Source organism: Callorhinchus milii, unplaced genomic scaffold (assembly GCF_018977255.1).
Source record: "Callorhinchus milii isolate IMCB2004 unplaced genomic scaffold, IMCB_Cmil_1.0 Scaffold10, whole genome shotgun sequence".
Lineage (NCBI taxonomy): Eukaryota > Metazoa > Chordata > Chondrichthyes > Chimaeriformes > Callorhinchidae > Callorhinchus > Callorhinchus milii.
The window spans coordinates 3663997-3685945 of NW_024704751.1; the positions used below are offsets into that span (position 1 = coordinate 3663997).

At 45.6% G+C, this 21949-nt stretch overlaps 1 protein-coding gene across 2 annotated transcripts in view; it reads right to left on the reverse strand.

Annotated features, from left to right (window-relative positions):
* The window catches only part of LOC103183304 (max-binding protein MNT), a 62696-nt gene that overhangs the window by 36866 nt on the left and 3881 nt on the right, over positions 1 to 21949 (reverse strand). The gene's annotated exons all lie outside the window — the stretch shown is intronic.

Below are 21949 nucleotides of genomic sequence, written 5' to 3' on the forward strand. Positions count from 1 at the left end.
GAAAGCGTTTACTGCAATAAATGATTCTGACATGGAATCTGGGCGGAAATATACTGTAGTTATTAGCACTTGGATCCAGGTGGGTGTTTAAAAAACAAAATGATTCAAAGGCGATGATTCCATAAGGTACACGTGAAGAATTGTAAATCTGTGGTCTGGCTTCCTTTACGCAGTGGCACCCGTTTCACTGTGGGAAAGATATCCCAAAGAATGTAACACTCACACACTACAATATCCATTCAATTGGAAACACGGGAAGTTTCCAATGTGCGGCCTACATATAGGGAACGCTGCAGACTGGTTTGGATACTCTTAAATCCCAGTAATGGGTTTCTTGTGTGCCATCTCCGTCTCTCTCGCTCCCCCTGCAAGCGTGCGAGCGTGTTTGATATTAACTGAGGACAGGACATTGGTTTGGCTGTGGTTCCCCACTGTGGATTAACCTACATAATGCTCATAGTCCCGTACATGGTGTTTAGCTCACTTGCCCTGCAAGCGAGATTTGATTCCCAGGTAGGGTGAAACCTCAGGCAATTTTTCTTACTTCACACACCGAGATGATTAACGCATCACTTTCTGAAGGTTTGTGGTAACACGTTTTGTCCACAAAATACACAGTCAATCCACTTTACCATATGTGTAGCGGGTTGAGATGTCTCAGCAACATGATAAGGCACTATATAAAATGCAAGGATTAATTGTTACCCAATCATTTGTCCTTAAAAACCCCAAATCATCTATTTTAATGTATTGATAGATCAGCTCCACATTTTCATCGTGGTCTCCCTCCCGAATTTTCTACCTTGCTGTCTGGTGTATTATTTTATATATTAATAAACCACAACAATAACAACTTGCATTTATATAGTGCCCTTCACGCTGGATGAAAATACAACCTTTTCTTAAACACAGCAAATACTGGGCTGTTTATAGACACAAAACAATGCCCGTGGGAAAAACTTATCATTCCTCATCTTATATTAGTCATTTCAACATTGTGGCGTTGTTCATTAGTTTTACCACAGGCCAGCAATCATGTGATGTTCCCCTAAATGCTCCAACTCTCAGTAATTTATTTACAGTGTCAGGGTTCGACTTTGGATACAAACTACAGCATTTTATAATTAATATATTGCAGAGTCATGTTTCAGGTCTCCTGTCCCGGTGGTGGGGGCTGTCAGTGATTTTCCAGTCAGGAAAAATTAAGTGAAATAAACCTAATATTTCTTCCAAGTTAAGGGGTTATTTTGAAAGCATTTTTCTCCACACAAATTTGTCCTCTAAACTACAGCTAAACTAGATCTGAGAGTTGCTTTGTTAAATCCAAGTACAAGTGGTTGTTTAGCACTTGTCATTGACAATAGCTTAACTTATTAATGTGCGTGATGGGTGGGGTGGGAGAGAAATGACCCAGTATTGACACTAAATTATCTTTACACTTGGTATAGCACCTTTCTAGTTGTGAGAATGTCTCAAAAGCTTTCACAGGATATACTGTGTAGTGACTGTGTGTTTTGTGGGTAAACATAGCAAATGTCCCTCAAACAGCCATGGAACTAACTGCCACAAATGACTTGACCACAGTACTCCAGAGCCAAAACACATGGCTTCCCCTGGCCTGTGGAACAATGTCCTTCGTCGACTGGCGGATCGCTTTCCGGGGGTAATAAGCCCTCCAACAAACAAAATGCAGTCACTCAATCCACGACTGTTTGTGGGACACTGCTCTGTGCAATTGGCTGCCGTGCTTCGGCCACAGAATACACAGTCGCTCCACTCCACGGTGTAACCTGTGAAGCGCTTTGAGAGGTCTCAACGAGGTGATCAGGTGCTGTGTCAAATGCAAGGATTTTTTTAAATTACAATTGGGCTTTTCAGTCCTTCCAACTCAACGCGACGAGTGCAGGGAAACGAATGCAAATGACGGCGTTCAGTCACTGCGGTTATTTTCCCCTTGAAAAAGAAACTGAAAGGCGATGTGGTTGACTTTTTGGTGGTTGTATTGTTTGTGAAACAATCATGTGACTGATCTGGGCACAGACATGACAGCATGAACTTTCCCCTTCTCTACAGTACAGAACTGAGATGCCTTAACAATAAGTACATGTCCTCTCTTTCCTTCACACCACCCCACCCCCCCATATCCCTCCCACCCACCTCTTCCCGAACTCTAAATTTCCAGCAGGCGGATATTTTACGGGAAGACTAATGTAAATACCGGCCCGACATGCCGGTGGTCTGAGACTTTCCAATCTGTTAGCAGATGCGCATGTTAAAGGCACTTTCTAAGTTTCTGGTCTATGTCACTGGATAATGATGTGGGGTGGGGGTGTGGGTGGGGGGGGAAGAGGTCACTTCACCCCACCCCAGGGGGAGACAGCACAAACCTGTGAATTTTTGCCCCCTCCCCGCGCTATTACACCTCGGATCCACCGGGCAGGGTCTCAGTGTCAAGGCCGCACCTGGAATCCGCTCTGATATAGTCACGATCGCAGTGCAAAGAGCGGCAACAACAAGCCCAACTGTGCCAATCCATCGAGACCCACCCAAACACCAGGCCAGGCATCGGAGCAGGGAAAAGAGGGAGGCGGGGAAGAACAGGACTGCAACCAGGGAGGAGGAAGGAAGAGTGATCAGAAAATTCTACTGTAAGGAGAGAGTGTACAATAAGGCTTGAACACGGCCCCAGGAGCCACGATCCCAGGTACTGAGCAAATGCAGAGCTGGATCAACCCCTACATCACATCAGGCGGACAGACCCGCTGAGGTGCCGCACATCAGGGGAACCCGGTGGACCTCCGCAGGCCCACACCAGAGATAATTGGGAAAGCGCCATCTTAAAATGTCAGAACTGCCAACGTTTCACTGCAGGGACTCAGCGGGAAAGCAGGATTACGGTAAGGGGAACAGGCACCGAATATCTCACAAACAGCGAGTTCATTCAAATCGCTCCGGTACGACTTCCTTACTCCGGGCGGGTATCAGACGATGAGGTACGGATCGGCCATGGTCCAATATGGACTGGTGGAACAGGCTCGAAGGGCTGATTGGTCTGCTCCTGCGTTTGGATGAGGTGGGTCTGTTCCTAGATTTCTGAATCCATCCGAATGCCGGAGTGTTTGGCTCAGACTTTTCCGCTGGTCAGAACCAGGGGTGCCGTTGCTGGGAAATGGGATTTTAAAAAAAACACACACACACATCGCCGCTTCGACAGCATCTCGCAGTCTCCGCTAAAAGCAAAGCCGCAAAAATCAAGATATAATCTTGTGGCAGAGTCACAGCTGGTTCCTCTCTCTTCCCCCCACCTTTCCTACCCCATCTGCACAGCTCTGACGCTCAAGTGACGCTGGACAGAGACACAGAGCAGGCAAGTCTTCCCGGAAACCTGCCTCCAACTAAGGGCACGGACAAGAGAACCAGGTTGTTGGCAGCCAACCCACCATCAGTGTCAGCCAGACGTTAAAAAAAAATCCCGTGGTGCTATTCGAAAAGAGAAAGGAGTTTCTCCCTGGTCTCCTGACCAACAATAACAATAATAATATTAATAATCCTTGCATTTGATACAGCTGCTTATCACATCGTTGAGACGTCTCAAATGGCTCCACAGGATACAGCGTAAAGTGGATCGACTGTGTATTTTGTGGGCGATAAAATTGTTCAATCACCTCTTGGGACATTGCTATGCCCAAATTGGCTGCCCCATTTTTCCTAAGACACAGTCACTACACTTAACAGCAACTACCGTGAGACACTTCGACGACAGAGGAGATATATCAAATACAAGGATTATTATTCGTAATTGTCTTTCTCCAATAGTGCAAAAGAATTGCAAACTCAAAAGCTAAGCTGACAGGGGTGTAAAGGGCTATTTTGAAACGAATTACCAAATTACACATTCTGAGATATTTGAAGACATTTAACGTTTGTGATTTGATGAAAAAGGCACACAAGAGAAACGCTATTGAAATGTGACAACTGCTAAAAATTAATAAGGAATCGAGAAAAGCTCCTCATTCAATAAAAATTTAATTCACAACAATCCGTTCCCCCATCCTGTTCTGACGGCTACAAACCAATTTGGGTCACGGAACAAAATTATTCTTCAGAATATTTTCTTGACAGTAACGTCAAGGTGTTTTTGCGCTGAAGTGAAAGCTGAAAATATGGAACCTTAATGGAGAATATCATTTTAAAATTTGCATTCGATACAGCGCCTTATCCCTCTGTTAAAACTTCTCCAAACCGTTCGCAGGATTTATTGCAAAGCGTAGTGACTGTGCATTTGTAGGCAAATGAGACAGCCAATTTGGTGGGAGAGAAACAGCCATGAAGTGAATGGCCAACGGTAGCCGGATGTTTGTTGGGAGAAACAACTGGGAGAAACTACTCCTCTCTTTGAATAGTGCCCTGGGATCTTCACAACACCCACAGGCAGCCCAGACCTCGGTTCAACATCTCACCCAAAGGACGGCACACCTCCCACAGCTCACAGTGCAGCACACCTTCAGCCCTGCGCTCGAGATTCAACCGAGGCTGTGAACTCAATTCCCGACCCACCGTTCGAGCCCACGACCTTCTGACTCAAGAGGTGAGCGTGCTATCAACTGAGCCAGGCTGACACCTAAATATAACTAGGAGTTGTCATCCTCAGGAGGAAATAAGGGCTGTGGAAGACGTTAAAGACCTCATGGGAGTGTAGCGCAAGCTAATTTATTGCAATTAACACACGGCCTTTGGTCCACTTGCTCCATAACCGACTCACGGTTTACTGACTATAACAGGGTCCGACTCCGTGAGGCAAACGATGGAGGGCGGTGTGTATATGGGCGGAGGGTAATAGGGAAATCAGTGACAAATCTGTGTCACAGAACCAAATTATTCTTCGGAATATTTAGTAACGTTAAGATGTTTTTGCACCGATGTTAAAGCCAGAAAATATGGGACCGTAAAGGAGAATATAATAAAAAAAAGTTCTACTTTACAGTGTTGGACATCAGAGTGTTTTTATTCTTACTTTATCTCTCTTTTTTTATATAAACAGACGTTCCCACAAATCACGCTTGTATTTAGAAAGCTCTAAAACTCAGCCCAGCACGAGAGGGGACGGTAAAATGCAACGTGCCTGTCATGTGAAGCACGCCCCAGCGTAGTGGGGAAAGAAAGGGCCTTCAACCAATACATGGGAGTAAGAGAAGTTAATGGTTCTACCAAAAATACACAGTCAATCCACAATATATTCTGCAAAGCGCTTTGAGGCATCTCAATGACATGATAAGGTGCTATACTTGCAAAGATATGGGGGAAGAGCGGGGGCAGTGGGACTGATTGGGTAGCTCTTCCAAAGAGCAGGCACAAGCACGATGGGCCGAATGGCTTCCTTCTGTGCTATGATGTTCTATGATTCCAGATCAAATGCAAGGATCATTATTGTTAATGGACGCTGGGCTCAATTGCTATCAGCTCCCCACCGAGCTCCCGATCTCAGCTGTATCACGGCGGGAGACATGATGTGGAGGTTAGATAACTCGCTCCCCTCCTCTCCCAGAGTGGACGGTTGTTTGTACAGATAATAATAATCCTTGCATTTGATATAGGGCCTAATCACATCGTAGAGACGTCTCGCATATAGCCAATTGCCCACAGCAGTCTCCCACAAAGAGTCGTGGATTGGGTGACCAAATATATCGGCGGGGAGGATACGAGAGAGAGAGCGAGAAAGAAAGAATAGAAAGGGGGTCGATGCTTTTACGCAAAAAAGACTAAAATACCCCCAAGTGAAAATACCTGTACTGCCGGCGAGCAAATAGCTGTCCCCATTTCGGGGCTAAAGCCCCACTGTTTACAAGTGTGGCATCAGAGGTGTCACTAGCAGCGAGTTCTGATCTGGGCAAGACTCCATCTGGGAGCCCTGTCAATAGTTGGCCTGAATGCACACAGTGAAAGATAAATAGACGATGTGGACTGGTCGGGAGTGAGAGCAGGCTTGTTAGATACAGAATTCCACAGCACTATGTAGTTCAGCATAGATATATATATAATATATATATATATACACACACACACAGTGCTGTATATATTTATTTTTTTAAATCACACAGCATTTACTGTGTGCACAGAATAGAAGAGGCCTTTCCCACCACACACCCTGTCATAGGGGGGGGGAACCACAGCAGAGAAGAGAAAAACATCACGGGAGCCACTTGGGGAAGGTTATAATAATAATAATAATATCACTTGCAATTGATACAGTGCCTTCGAGACGTCTCAAAGCGCTTCACAAAACATACTGTAAAGTGAACTGACCGTACAATATTAAGGTTAAGGGCACCTTTGGGTTTTCAATTATTTTAGACCCAGCACTGATCCTGGCAGAGAAGCAAACAGGCTCTTTTTGGGTGGGGGATGCTACAGCCTTGTGAATTACTTTATAGGAAGAAAAGCGAGGAGTCATCCTGTGTCTCTCCCCCCTGCCCCCCGCCTCTGATGCTGCACGCAATTCCCTGCTAAGAAAGGACCCGTGTTCCCAGCCTCTGACCGTCCTGTCGCTCAGCTTATTTGGTGCAGATGTTACATCGAAGCCTATATGTACCCTTCCTTTATAATGACACTCCTACCGCAGTGCCGGGGAGCATAAATCTTAACGTTGCTTTGTTTTGAACATGGACGCAGAGAGCATTTCTTCACACAAGGGCTTGTGAAAAAAAAAGTGGAATGCACTGTCCGCCAGGGAGGGCACAGATGCAGAATCACTTTAGGCATTTAAAGGGGACATTAGGTAGATACGCTGAAAGTTAAGAGTAATAGAGGATACGAAGAAAAGCCGGGAAGTTGGGATTTAAAAGACAGACAGCTGCCGCAAAGTAATAAAACGGCAGAGCGAGCTCACTGGGCCAACACCTGCTCTTAACTTCCTGTCATCGCACGTCTGCCTGGCTCAGTTGGTACCACTCGCACCTCTGAGACAGAAGGTTGCGGGTTCAAGACCCAGGTCGGGACTGGTAGACGAATATAGCGCTGGGGGGGAAGCACCGCATCGTTGGATGTGACATCCTTCGGCTCAAACATTAATCCATTCTTTCGGTTGAACTCTGTGCAACTTTGTGCAACTTTGAGCCTGAAAAGTTAGCACAGCCTGAGCTTCAGGAGGTGACAACACGGCCATTCCTCCCAGTGTATGTTACAGTGGAACTCGTGCAACTAAACATTTGTGTAGGGAATCCTTTTGACCTTCAGGTGAGCCGTTAAACTGAGGTCCCATCTGCCTGTTCAGGTGGATGTTAAAGATCCCGTGGTACTATTTGAAAAGAGAAGGGAGTTTCTGGCTCCCAGATTACTGGCCAACAATCCCCTGAATAAAACTGGTCACTCACTCTATAGCTCTTTGTGGGATATTGCTGTGCGCAACTGTCCACGTTTCGCCCAGAAAATACACACACGGAACACAGAGTCAATCCACTTTACAGTATATTCTGTGAAGCGCTTTGAGACATCTCAATGAAGTGATGCGGTGCTATATCAAAGGCAAGGATTATTAGTATTATATCAACGTGTGAAGTGCTTTGGAAAACGGACTCCTGAAGTTAAAGGCGCTATTTCAAATATATGGATTATTATTAACATTAGTTGGTAATAAAACTAGAGTGTTTTTTTGAGGGTTTTACACTGTTGTTGCCCTTTAACCAGAAACAGATTTACTATCAATTCTGCTTATCCTGTCCTCCCATCACAGCTCCATCCAAAATATTCATCTCCCTTTGCTCTCCTCTCTCTATCTCTATTTTAAGGCTGTGATTCATGCTGGGGATGGTTCTACGAGCATCAACAAGCCTTCCAGTATCTCACCTTTGTCGCATGCGAGGTGAACACGTGAACATCAGCCAGCAGGGAGTTCAACTGAGAAGCGAAACCAAGACTGATCCTGTGCTCAACTAAATTCCACTCGCAGGTAGTTTTACAGTGGGGGAGGGGGAGAACCGGATAGAGGTCAGGAGCTATGAAAGCTGGCCACCTGTCCCTTTCGCCAGGAAAGTCGATAACAGTTGACTTTCCTGGCGAACTGGATTTCCTTGCTCTGCCCCACACCCCCCTCCGTTAGCCCTTAAAAGCCTCTCCCTCCCAACATGCCCCAGTTCTGATGAAACATTGATTCACCTTCCTTTCTCCATAGATGCTGCCTGACCTGATGAGTGTTCCCAGCGACTTCTGTTTTTGTGTCAGATTTCCAGCATCTGCAGTATTTTGCGTTAAGTCAATAACAGTGTTCTTTCTGCTCTTCAGCTGTATAATAATAATAATCCTTGCATTTGGTAAAGCGCCTCATTACGTCTTTGAGACGTCTCAAAGCGCTTCACAGAATGTACTGTAAAGTGAATTGACTGTATATTTTGTGGGCGAAACTCCGCAGCCAATTGCACACAGCAGCGTCCCACAAACAGTCGTGGACTGAAGTGACCATTTCATTATTATATTTTAAGGAATTATTACCCCCGGAAAAGAGATACGCCAATCGACTACAACAACAAGATTTCATTTATAGACTAACAGCCACATCACCACAGACAAGGCATCTCATCACCAGGCACCCGTGATCACTGGCACTAAACCCACCTCAAGCAACTTTGGGACAAGAGTCTTTGCTGCAAAAGCCATGTTTGAGCATCAGTCTCTTTCTGCAGAGCAACTCTCTGACTACCTGTCGAGAGCAGAGTCTGTGCGAGACCTTTACATATTTAGCTGTCAACCTCGCATTTCAGCAACAGTCACATGATGACAGGGGCCTGTCTTCCTGCATTGTAAAGCTCAGTGTAAAATACTGTAGTGTGTGTGTGTGTGTGCATAATGATGCATCATGGCATGTGTGCGTGTGTGTGGGTGGGTGAGGTACACACAGGGAGCATCCCTACAAATACACGAAGTAAAGTAAATCCATTTTACAGTGGAAGTTTTGTTGCAACCCCGCGGTTTGGTTACTGTTTTGCTCCCATAATAACAACAACAACAACAAATTACACAGCGCCTTGCACATCGGGAGGTCGTCTCAAGACACTGGACAAGTCAGGTATTTGGACCCAAGCCGGGGGTTGGTTGGGATCAGGAGGGGTGGAGGGCAGGGAGTAGGAAGGTGACCGAAGGCGCAGTCGAAGAGGAGGGTCTTGAGACAGGCCTTGAAGGAGGCCACACTTTTTTTTTTGCCCTCCGTACTGATGGCGTTACCACTGAAACTGGTGGAAGTGCTGGTGAAATGACTGTGGGTTTTCCTGGCGATAAACCCAGACACTTCTCTCGTGGATACTCACGATTCAGACAAAAATAATGAAAAATGGGAGACGGAGAGCAAACTCAGGGCTGGTTTTTTTAAAAAAAAAACATACTCGTTTGTAGCATCCCTACAAATACAGTCACTCCACTTTACAGTAAATCACGTGAAGCACTTTGAGATATCCTTCCAACGAAAAACTGATTGTCCAGCGCATTGGGATGTCCTCCCAAGGTGAAAGGCACTATACAAATGTAATTTTGTTGTTGTTGTAAGGTGCTGTGCCAAATGCAAGGATTATTATGATTATTATGATTATTATTATTTTCCCTGTTCACTTCTCAACTGGGTGCTATTTTCGAAACCCGTTCTATAACGAAAATCAAAGTGGGAATAACCTTTTCTCTTCTTCCATTAAAACCTCCTCCATATATTTATATTCTGTATATATTAAACTATATATATATATATAAAATAATGTTTTCCTCTCACAGACAAAAGGGGTTGCATTTTCTCTATCATTCCATTATGAATGATCCACACAAAATCCATTCTGCGTGCCATAAAAACACAGGGAAGAAGACTGGTTAATTTCCTATTTAATTTCGCCCCCACCACCAAAAAAAATCAAAGGCATGGGGAGGGGAATGGAGAATGGATGAGTAGTTTTACAGAAACAACAGAGTCGGATTTGCTAACTGCCTATGGCAAGGAGGAAATGGGTGAGAGAGAGAGAAAGAGAGAGAGAGAGGGGGGGGGGGGAAAAATCGAAATAAGATTTTTGTGTGGTTCAAGGAACAAGCAATTAAAAAAAATCCTTGTGCTTTCCCCTCCCCCCTCGCCTTCCGATTGATGGGCTGATGATGGGAATCGGAATGGCAGACACAAGCAGGAATAAAATGAACACACATGTTTTCTTTTTGGTGGGGTGGTGGGTCAGCTGGGCGTCAGACACATGCGGAAATTCACCGCCGTGCTTAAGGGTATCCAAACCAAGCCGAGATTTCCATGCAGCCCACCCACCCGCCCGCACGCATATATATATATATATATATATATAAATCCACGTACACTATGTACACAAACACACACAAAACCACCACCTTTTAGAGGATTGCAATGAAACAAACCAGACTGAACCGTACAAGGAGCTGACACACGTGGTGGGAGCGGAGCAGTCAGACTAGACACGTCCCCAGAATAAAACACACACACACACACACAGACACAGACTGATCCCATTAACACGGCTCATTGAGAGGTGAGGAAAGGGGGGGGGGGGGGCGGTGGAAGAAAAAAAAGGGGGGGGGCTAGAGAGAGAGAGACCCTTCTCCCCCTCCCATACTCACTCACTCCCTCTCTCTCTCTCCCCCCCTCCCTCTCTCTCTCTCTCTCCCTCTCTAGGCGAACTAGATGAACCTTGGTCTTCTTTCGCCAGCAAATTCTTATGTTGTTTAGGCAGTTATACTGGAGAAGCTTGTTGGATTTAATGGCTGTGTTTCTCTTGATGATTGTATCTGTTTTTAGCATTTTATTGTTCTTGCTCAGTTTCTTGCGGAACTCAAGACAGGGTAAATTTGACCCCAGTGACACAGTACCTCATCCCGGATACTGCGCTCTGGGATGCTACCCTAATTAAGGTAATAATAATGTGTGAGGGGCACTATATAAATGCAAGTTGTTGTTGTTTGTCCCCCAACATCGGGGGTGTATGGTCATCTTATTTCCGCCTGCAAAACAGGGTTTAAACCTCAACCAGCGGAGTCCTGGCAGGACGCCAGTTTACCTTTTTAACCCTTGGCATACAACAGGAGGATTTTCAGCAGCAAAAACTACAAATCAAAATACAGCACTGAAAGGCGTTCAGGAACAGAGAGGGGAATCACATACAAACCCTCTCGCTGCCAGGAACACAAGGTTTTCAAGGTGAACACATACTTGTGAGCCAGCTTTTAATTTTAGAACATGTTTATAAGAAATATTCTTCACTTTCGGGAATAAACCTTTGGGGGTTTCGAACTCGAGGCTGACACGCCAGTGCCAGTGTAGTGCTGGGTGGGTGGTGGTGGGGAGGGGGGGGGGGGCAGGTGTGATTCAATGTCAGAGGTGCTGCCTTTTGTTAAACTGAGGCCACCTCTGTCTGTTCAGGTGGACGTTTAAAGATCCTGATTGCAAATTGGCCACCGAGTTTGCCTACAAAAATACACAGTCACTCCACTTTACGGTAAATCCTGTGAAGCACTTGGGATGTCCTCCTGATGTGAAAGGCCCTTTACAAATGTAATTCTGTATTGTAAAGAGTTTCGCTCGTTCTTTTAGAGAGATTTTTCAAAACATCCTCCCTTTTTCTTGCCGCTCACTTAAGCTTTAAGTCCCACCGAAGCGAGGAGAGGGAGGCACTGGGTAACATTCCCAGTGCCATTATATTGGTGTCTGGAAGTGGAATCTGATCGTTAACCAGTGAACCCGGCTGGCAATCCATACGTGTAGATATTAGATCAGGTCTACATCAAGCTTAGTGGGAATTCCTCCTCTTCTCCCCCCTCCTCCCCGGCCCACCACCCCCCCAACGCACAGCACACAGATACAGATATATAACCTGCTCGTCAATCTCAACACGTACTACACAGGTTCACCCACGGAAGAATGCTGTCTTCGGACGAGTTGCCTTACGGCACCCGGCACTTCCGAAACCGTAACGAGCTCACCATTATCTGTTATCTGTTCTGGCCTGTTTCATGTAAAAACAAGTGCAAAACACTTGGCTTTCACCACCGTTACTGCATCACGTGCAGCCCGTTTCACGGTGTAATAAAAACACGGTAACATCTGCTACTCTCCGTATCCGATGATGTCTGCCAGGAGCTTTGCTCCGCGCTTTGCTCTCTTGACTAGACTTTGTCGAATGTTCCAGATCATTATCTAAGTACGTCACTGAGCTGCCCAGTTACTAAAACCATATGGAAAGTATAATGTAACAGGAACAGTTTCTTTGTTGCACTATATTGATTTACAGTCACGGATTGTGGGTTTGGATGCGGGCTAGAAGGTTTTGCAAAATATGTTTGTTCGCCCACCTAATGCAATAAAGCAAGCCTTACCGTTGTCACGAACTGAAGACTACTTTGAGCTGAACTGAATCTGGTTGCAATTCTGAGGATGTATGTTTATAGATGGTGCGACACTGAAAAAAAAAGGAACTTAAGATTATTTTTCTTATCCCTGTGCCACACATCCAGACTCAAGACTAGGCCAGGTCAACCTTGTTCTATAACTAACCACAATGACAACAACAACAACAACAACTTGCATTTGTATAGCACCCCCTCACACAAGGTAGTGTCCCAGAGTGCTTAGGTGGTGGCACAGGGCTTGGGGGGGGGGGGGGGTGAATAATAATAATCCTTACATTTGATACTGTGCCTTATCATGTCTTCCAGGCGTCTCAAAGCACTTCACAGGATATACTGTAAAGTGAATTGACTGTATATTTTCTTGGCGAATGGCAACAGCCAATTGCGTACAGCAGCGTCCCACAAACAGTCGTGGATTGAGGGACCAAATTTTTTTTTTTCTCTCTCGCTTCCACTTCTGAACCCCAAATTCTGAGCCATCACAGCGCCTACCCAGCCTGAAAGCATTTGATTTTTAAACGTTAGTTTTTCTGCTCATCTAGCTGCGAGATGTCAGCACGGCAGAGCCGAATACTCGCTCCACTTTTCGGGAACCCAGGATCAGCCCTAAACTCTGATATATGACCTAGGTTAGATGCAGAATAAAATAATAATAATACTCGTTGCATTTCATATAGCGCCTTATGACGGCGCTGAAACATCTCAAAGCGCTTCACAGACTTTGCTGTAAATTGTAGTGGCTGTGTATTTGTAGGCAAACGTGGCAAGCATTTTGCACACTGCACTGTTCCACAAACGGCCACGGAGTGAATACCCGATTTTATTGTCAGCCGGGACACCAGGAGAAACTCCCTTCTCTTTCTCAATAGTGCCGGGGGATTTTCTTTGTTGCACGTGGAAGCTGTCACCTCCAGAAGTGGAACGCACACATAACACATATGTGTGTTGCTTGGTGCTGGTAATTAGCTGGAGTGTTACACGTTAAGAGGAAACTCGATGCGCACATCAAGAGGAACGAACAGGCAGACAGACGAGTCCTCGTTATCACGTCTGAAGCGAATCGGCTACAAATACAATCGCCACACTTCACAGTAAAATCCGCGGGTTGAGATGTCTCAGCAACATGAGGCACTATATAAAATGCAAGGATTAATTGTTACCCCAATCATTTGTCCTTAAAAACCCAAATCAATCTATTTTAATGTATTGATAGATCAGCTCCACATTTTCATCGTGGTCTCCCTCCCGAATTTTTACCTTGCTGTCTGGTGTATTATTTTATATATTAATAAACCACAACAATAACAACTTGCATTTATATAGTGCCCTTCACGCTGGATGAAAAACAACCTTTTCTTAAACACAGCAAATACTGGGCTGTTTATAGACACAAAACAATGCCCGTGGGAAAAACTTATCATTCCTCATCTTATATTAGTCATTTCAACATTGTGGCGTTGTTCATTAGTTTTACCACAGGCCAGCAATCATGTGATGTTCCCCTAAATGCTCCAACTCTCAGTAATTTATTTACAGTGTCAGGGTTCGACTTTGGATACAAACTACAGCATTTTATAATTAATATATTGCAGAGTCATGTTTCAGGTCTCCTGTCCCGGTGGTGGGGCTGTCAGTGATTTTCCAGTCAGGAAAATTAAGTGAAATAAACCTAATATTTCTTCCAAGTTAAGGGGTTATTTTGAAAGCATTTTTCTCCACACAAATTTGTCCTCTAAACTACAGCTAAACTAGATCTGAGAGTTGCTTTGTTAAATCCAAGTACAAGTGGTTGTTTAGCACTTGTCATTGACAATAGCTTAACTTATTAATGTGCGTGATGGGTGGGGTGGGAGAGAAATGACCCAGTATTGACACTAAATTATCTTTACACTTGGTATAGCACCTTTCTAGTTGTGAGAATGTCTCAAAAGCTTTCACAGGATATACTGTGTAGTGACTGTGTGTGTTTTGTGGGTAAACATAGCAAATGTCCCTCAAACAGCCATGGAACTAACTGCCACAAATGACTTGACCACAGTACTCCAGAGCCAAAACACATGGCTTCCCCTGGCCTGTGGAACAATGTCCTTCGTCGACTGGCGGATCGCTTTCCGGGGGTAATAAGCCCTCCAACAAACAAAATGCAGTCACTTCAGTCCACGACTGTTTGTGGGACGCTGCTGTGTGCAATTGGCTGCGGGTCTTCGCGCCACAAGAATACACAGTCATCACTTCCACGTGTAATTCCTGTGAAGCGCTTTGAGAGGTCTCAAACGAGTAATCAGGTGCTGTTACAAATGCAAGGATTTTTTTAAATTACAATTGGGCTTTTCAGTCCTTCCAACTCAACGCGACGAGTGCAGGGAAACGAATGCAAATGACGGCGTTCAGTCACTGCGGTTATTTTCCCCTTGAAAAAGAAACTGAAAGGCGATGTGGTTGACTTTTTGGTGGTTGTATTGTTTGTGAAACAATCATGTGACTGATCTGGGCACAGACATGACAGCATGAACTTTCCCCTTCTCTACAGTACAGAACTGAGATGCCTTAACAATAAGTACATGTCCTCTCTTTCCTTCACACCACCCCACCCCCCCATATCCCTCCCACCCACCTCTTCCCGAACTCTAAATTTCCAGCAGGCGGATATTTTACGGGAAGACTAATGTAAATACCGGCCCGACATGCCGGTGGTCTGAGACTTTCCAATCTGTTAGCAGATGCGCATGTTAAAGGCACTTTCTAAGTTTCTGGTCTATGTCACTGGATAATGATGTGGGGTGGGGGTGTGGGTGGGGGGAAGAGGTCACTTCACCCCACCCCAGGGGGAGACAGCACAAACCTGTGAATTTTTGCCCCCTCCCGCGCTATTACACCTCGGATCCACCGGGCAGGGTCTCAGTGTCAAGGCCGCACCTGGAATCCGCTCTGATATAGTCACGATCGCAGTGCAAAGAGCGGCAACAACAAGCCCAACTGTGCCAATCCATCGAGACCCACCCAAACACCAGGCCAGGCATCGGAGCAGGGAAAAGAGGGAGGCGGGGAAGAACAGGACTGCAACCAGGGAGGAGGAAGGAAGAGTGATCAGAAAATTCTACTGTAAGGAGAGAGTGTACAATAAGGCTTGAACACGGCCCCAGGAGCCACGATCCCAGGTACTGAGCAAATGCAGAGCTGGATCAACCCCTACATCACATCAGGCGGACAGACCCGCTGAGGTGCCGCACATCAGGGGAACCCGGTGGACCTCCGCAGGCCCACACCAGAGATAATTGGGAAAGCGCCATCTTAAAATGTCAGAACTGCCAACGTTTCACTGCAGGGACTCAGCGGGAAAGCAGGATTACGGTAAGGGGAACAGGCACCGAATATCTCACAAACAGCGAGTTCATTCAAATCGCTCCGGTACGACTTCCTTACTCCGGGCGGGTATCAGACGATGAGGTACGGATCGGCCATGGTCCAATATGGACTGGTGGAACAGGCTCGAAGGGCTGATTGGTCTGCTCCTGCGTTTGGATGAGGTGGGTCTGTTCCTAGATTTCTGAATCCATCCGAATGCCGGAGTGTTTGGCTCAGACTTTTCCGCTGGTCAGAACCAGGGGTGCCGTTGCTGGGAAATGGGATTTTAAAAAAACACACACACACATCGCCGCTTCGACAGCATCTCGCAGTCTCCGCTAAAAGCAAAGCCGCAAAAATCAAGATATAATCTTGTGGCAGAGTCACAGCTGGTTCCTCTCTCTTCCCCCCCTTTCCTACCCCATCTGCACAGCTCTGACGCTCAAGTGACGCTGGACAGAGACACAGAGCAGGCAAGTCTTCCCGGAAACCTGCCTCCAACTAAGGGCACGGACAAGAGAACCAGGTTGTTGGCAGCCAACCCACCATCAGTGTCAGCCAGACGTTAAAAAAAAATCCCGTGGTGCTATTCGAAAAGAGAAAGGAGTTTCTCCCTGGTCTCCTGACCAACAATAACAATAATATTAATAATCCTTGCATTGATACAGCTGTTTATCACATCGTTGAGACGTCTCAAATAGCTCCACAGGATACACCGTAAAGTGGATCGACTGTGTATTTTGTGGGCGATAAAATTGTTCAATCACCTCTTGGGACATTGCTATGCCCAAATTGGCTGCCCCATTTTTCCTAAGACACAGTCACTACACTTAACAGCAACTACCGTGAGACACTTCGACGACAGAGGAGATATATCAAATACAAGGATTATTATTCGTAATTGTCTTTCTCCAATAGTGCAAAAGAATTGCAAACTCAAAAGCTAAGCTGACAGGGGTGTAAAGGGCTATTTGAAACGAATTACCAAATTACACATTCTGAGATATTTGAAGACATTTAACGTTTGTGATTTGATGAAAAAGGCACACAAGAGAAACGCTATTGAAATGTGACAACTGCTAAAAATTAATAAGGAATCGAGAAAAGCTCCTCATTCAATAAAAATTTAATTCACAACAATCCGTTCCCCCATCCTGTTCTGACGGCTACAAACCAATTTGGGTCACGGAACAAAATTATTCTTCAGAATATTTTCTTGACAGTAACGTCAAGGTGTTTTTGCGCTGAAGTGAAAGCTGAAAATATGGAACCTTAATGGAGAATATCATTTTAAAATTTGCATTCGATACAGCGCCTTATCCCTCTGTTAAAACTTCTCCAAACCGTTCGCAGGATTTATTGCAAAGCGTAGTGACTGTGCATTTGTAGGCAAATGAGACAGCCAATTTGGTGGGAGAGAAACAGCCATGAAAGTGAATGGCCAACGGTAGCCGGATGATTGTTGGGAGAAACAACTGGGAGAAACTACTCCTCTCTTTGAATAGTGCCCTGGGATCTTCACAACACCCACAGGCAGCCCAGACCTCGGTTCAACATCTCACCCAAAGGACGGCACACCTCCGACAGCTCACAGTGCAGCACACCTTCAGCCCTGCGCTCGAGATTCAACCGAGGCTGTGAACTCAATTCCCGACCCACCGTTCGAGCCCACGACCTTCTGACTCAAGAGGTGAGCGTGCTATCAACTGAGCCAGGCTGACACCTAAATATAACTAGGAGTTGTCGTCCTCAGGAGGAAATAAGGGCTGTGGAAGACGTTAAAGACCTCATGGGAGTGTAGCGCAAGCTAATTTATTGCAATTAACACACGGCCTTTGGTCCACTTGCTCCATAACCGACTCACGTTTACTGACTATAACAGGGTCCGACTCCGTGAGGCAAACGATGGAGGGCGGTGTGTATATGGGCGGAGGGTAATAGGGAAATCAGTGACAAATCTGTGTCACAGAACCAAATTATTCTTCGGAATATTTAGTAACGTTAAGATGTTTTTGCACCGATGTTAAAGCCAGAAATATGGGACCGTAAAGGAGAATATAATAAAAAAAAGTTCTACTTTACAGTGTTGGACATCAGAGTGTTTTTATTCTTACTTTATCTCTCTTTTTTATATAAACAGACGTTCCCACAAATCACGCTTGTATTTAGAAAGCTCTAAAACTCAGCCCAGCACGAGAGGGGACGGTAAAATGCAACGTGCCTGTCATGTGAAGCACGCCCCACGTAGTGGGGAAAGAAAGGGCCTTCAACCAATACATGGGAGTAAGAGAAGTTAATGGTTCTACCAAAATACACAGTCAATCCACAATATATTCTGCAAAGCGCTTTGAGGCATCTCAATGACATGATAAGGTGCTATACTTGCAAAGATATGGGGGAAGAGCGGGGGCAGTGGGACTGATTGGGTAGCTCTTCCAAAGAGCAGGCACAAGCACGATGGGCCGAATGGCTTCCTTCTGTGCTATGATGTTCTATGATTCCAGATCAAATGCAAGGATCATTATTGTTAATGGACGCTGGGCTCAATTGCTATCAGCTCCCCACCGAGCTCCCGATCTCAGCTGTATCACGGCGGGAGACATGATGTGGAGGTTAGATAACTCGCTCCCCTCCTCTCCCAGAGTGGACGGTTGTTTGTACAGATAATAATAATCCTTGCATTTGATATAGGGCCTAATCACATCGTAGAGACGTCTCGCATATAGCCAATTGCCCACAGCAGTCTCCCACAAAGAGTCGTGGATTGGGTGACCAAATATATCGGCGGGGAGGATACGAGAGAGAGAGCGAGAAAGAAAGAATAGAAAGGGGGTCGATGCTTTTACGCAAAAAAGACTAAAATACCCCCAAGTGAAAATACCTGTACTGCCGGCGAGCAAATAGCTGTCCCCATTTCGGGGCTAAAGCCCCACTGTTTACAAGTGTGGCATCAGAGGTCACTAGCAGCGAGTTCTGATCTGGGCAAGACTCCATCTGGGAGCCCTGTCAATAGTTGGCCTGAATGCACACAGTGAAAGATAAATAGACGATGTGGACTGGTCGGGAGTGAGAGCAGGCTTGTTAGATACAGAATTCCACAGCACTATGTAGTTCAGCATAGATATATATATAAATATATATATATACACACACACACAGTGCTGTATATATTTATTTTTTAAATCACACAGCATTTACTGTGTGCACAGAATAGAAGAGGCCTTTCCCACCAACACCCTGTCATAGGGGGGGGGAACCACAGCAGAGAAGAGAAAAACATCACGGGAGCCACTTGGGGAAGGTTATAATAATAATAATAATATCACTTGCAATTGATACAGTGCCTTCGAGACGTCTCAAAGCGCTTCACAAAACATACTGTAAAGTGAACTGACCGTACAATATTAAGGTTAAGGGCACCTTTGGGTTTTCAATTATTTTAGACCCAGCACTGATCCTGGCAGAGAAGCAACAGGCTCTTTTTGGGTGGGGGATGCTACAGCCTTGTGAATTACTTTATAGGAAGAAAAGCGAGGAGTCATCCTGTGTCTCTCCCCCCTGCCCCCCGCCTCTGATGCTGCACGCAATTCCCTGCTAAGAAAGGACCCGTGTTCCCAGCCTCTGACCGTCCTGTCGCTCAGCTTATTTGGTGCAGATGTTACATCGAAGCCTATATGTACCCTTCCTTTATAATGACACTCCTACCGCAGTGCCGGGGAGCATAAATCTTAACGTTGCTTTGTTTTGAACATGGACGCAGAGAGCATTTCTTCACACAAGGGCTTGTGGAAAAAAAAAGTGGAATGCACTGTCCGCCAGGGAGGGCACAGATGCAGAATCACTTTAGGCATTTAAAGGGGACATTAGGTAGATACGCTGAAAGTTAAGAGTAATAGAGGATACGAAGAAAAGCCGGGAAGTTGGGATTTAAAAGACAGACAGCTGCCGCAAAGTAATAAAACGGCAGAGCGAGCTCACTGGGCCAACACCTGCTCTTAACTTCCTGTCATCGCACGTCTGCCTGGCTCAGTTGGTACCACTCGCACCTCTGAGACAGAAGGTTGCGGGTTCAAGACCCAGGTCGGGACTGGTAGACGAATATAGCGCTGGGGGGAAGCACCGCATCGTTGGATGTGACATCCTTCGGCTCAAACATTAATCCATTCTTTCGGTTGAACTCTGTGCAACTTTGTGCAACTTTGAGCCTGAAAAGTTAGCACAGCCTGAGCTTCAGGAGGTGACAACACAGCCATTCCTCCCAGTGTATGTTACAGTGGAACTCGTGCAACAAAACATTTGTGTAGGGAATCCTTTTGACCTTCAGGTGAGCCGTTAAACTGAGGTCCCATCTGCCTGTTCAGGTGGATGTTAAAGATCCCGTGGTACTATTTGAAAAGAGAAGGGAGTTCTGGCTCCCAGATTACTGGCCAACAATCCCCTGAATAAAACTGGTCACTCACTCTATAGCTCTTTGTGGGATATTGCTGTGCGCAACTGTCCACGTTTCGCCCAGAAAATACACACACGGAACACAGAGTCAATCCACTTTACAGTATATTCTGTGAAGCGCTTTGAGACATCTCAATGAAGTGATGCGGTGCTATATCAAAGGCAAGGATTATTAGTATTATATCAACGTGTGAAGTGCTTTGGAAAACGGACTCCTGAAGTTAAAGGCGCTATTTCAAATATATGGATTATTATTAACATTAGTTGGTAATAAAACTAGAGTGTTTTTTTGAGGGTTTTACACTGTTGTTGCCCTTTAACCAGAAACAGATTTACTATCAATTCTGCTTATCCTGTCCTCCCATCACAGCTCCATCCAAAATATTCATCTCCCTTTGCTCTCCTCTCTCTATCTCTATTTTAAGGCTGTGATTCATGCTGGGGATGGTTCTACGAGCATCAACAAGCCTTCCAGTATCTCACCTTTGTCGCATGCGAGGTGAACACGTGAACATCAGCCAGCAGGGAGTTCAACTGAGAAGCGAAACCAAGACTGATCCTGTGCTCAACTAAATTCCACTCGCAGGTAGTTTTACAGTGGGGGAGGGGGAGAACCGGATAGAGGTCAGGAGCTATGAAAGCTGGCCACCTGTCCCTTTCGCCAGGAAAGTCGATAACAGTTGACTTTCCTGGCGAACTGGATTTCCTTGCTCTGCCCCACACCCCCCTCCGTTAGCCCTTAAAAGCCTCTCCTCCCAAATGCCCCAGTTCTGATGAAACATTGATTCACCTTCCTTTCTCCATAGATGCTGCCTGACCTGATGAGTGTTCCCAGCGACTTCTGTTTTTGTGTCAGATTTCCAGCATCTGCAGTATTTTGCGTTAAGTCAATAACAGTGTTCTTTCTGCTCTTCAGCTGTATAATAATAATAATCCTTGCATTTGGTAGCGCCTCATACGTCTTGAGACGTCTCAAAGCGCTTCACAGAATTACTGTAAAGTGAATTGACTGTATATTTTGTGGGCGAAACTCGTCAACCAATTTCACACAGCAGCGTCCCACAAACAGTCGTGGATTGAGTGACCACATTTTTATTTTATTTTAAGGAATTATTACCCCGGAAAAGAGATACGCCAATCGACTACAACAACAACAAGATTTCATTTATAGACTAACAGCCACATCACCACAGACAAGGCATCTCATCACCAGGCACCCGTGATCACTGGCACTAAACCCACCTCAAGCAACTTTGGGACAAGAGTCTTTGCTGCAAAAGCCATGTTTGAGCATCAGTCTTTTCTGCAGAGCAACTCTCTGACTACCTGTCGAGAGCAGAGTCTGTGCGAGACCTTTACATATTTAGCTGTCAACCTCGCATTTCAGCAACAGTCACATGATGACAGGGGCCTGTCTTCCTGCATTGTAAAGCTCAGTGTAAAATACTGTAGTGTGTGTGTGTGTGTGTGCATAATGATGCATCATGGCATGTGTGCGTGTGTGTGGGTGGGTGAGGTACACACAGGGAGCATCTCTACAAATACACGAAGTAAAGTAAATCCACTTTACAGTGGAAGTTTTGTTGCAACCCCGCGTTTGGTTACTGTTTTGCTCCATAAAACAACAACAACAACAAATTACAACAAGCGCCTTGCACATCGGGAGGTCGTCTCAAGACACTGGACAAGTCAGGTATTTGGACCCAAGCCGGGGGTTGGTTGGGATCAGGAGGGGTGGAGGGCAGGGAGTAGGAAGGTGACCGAA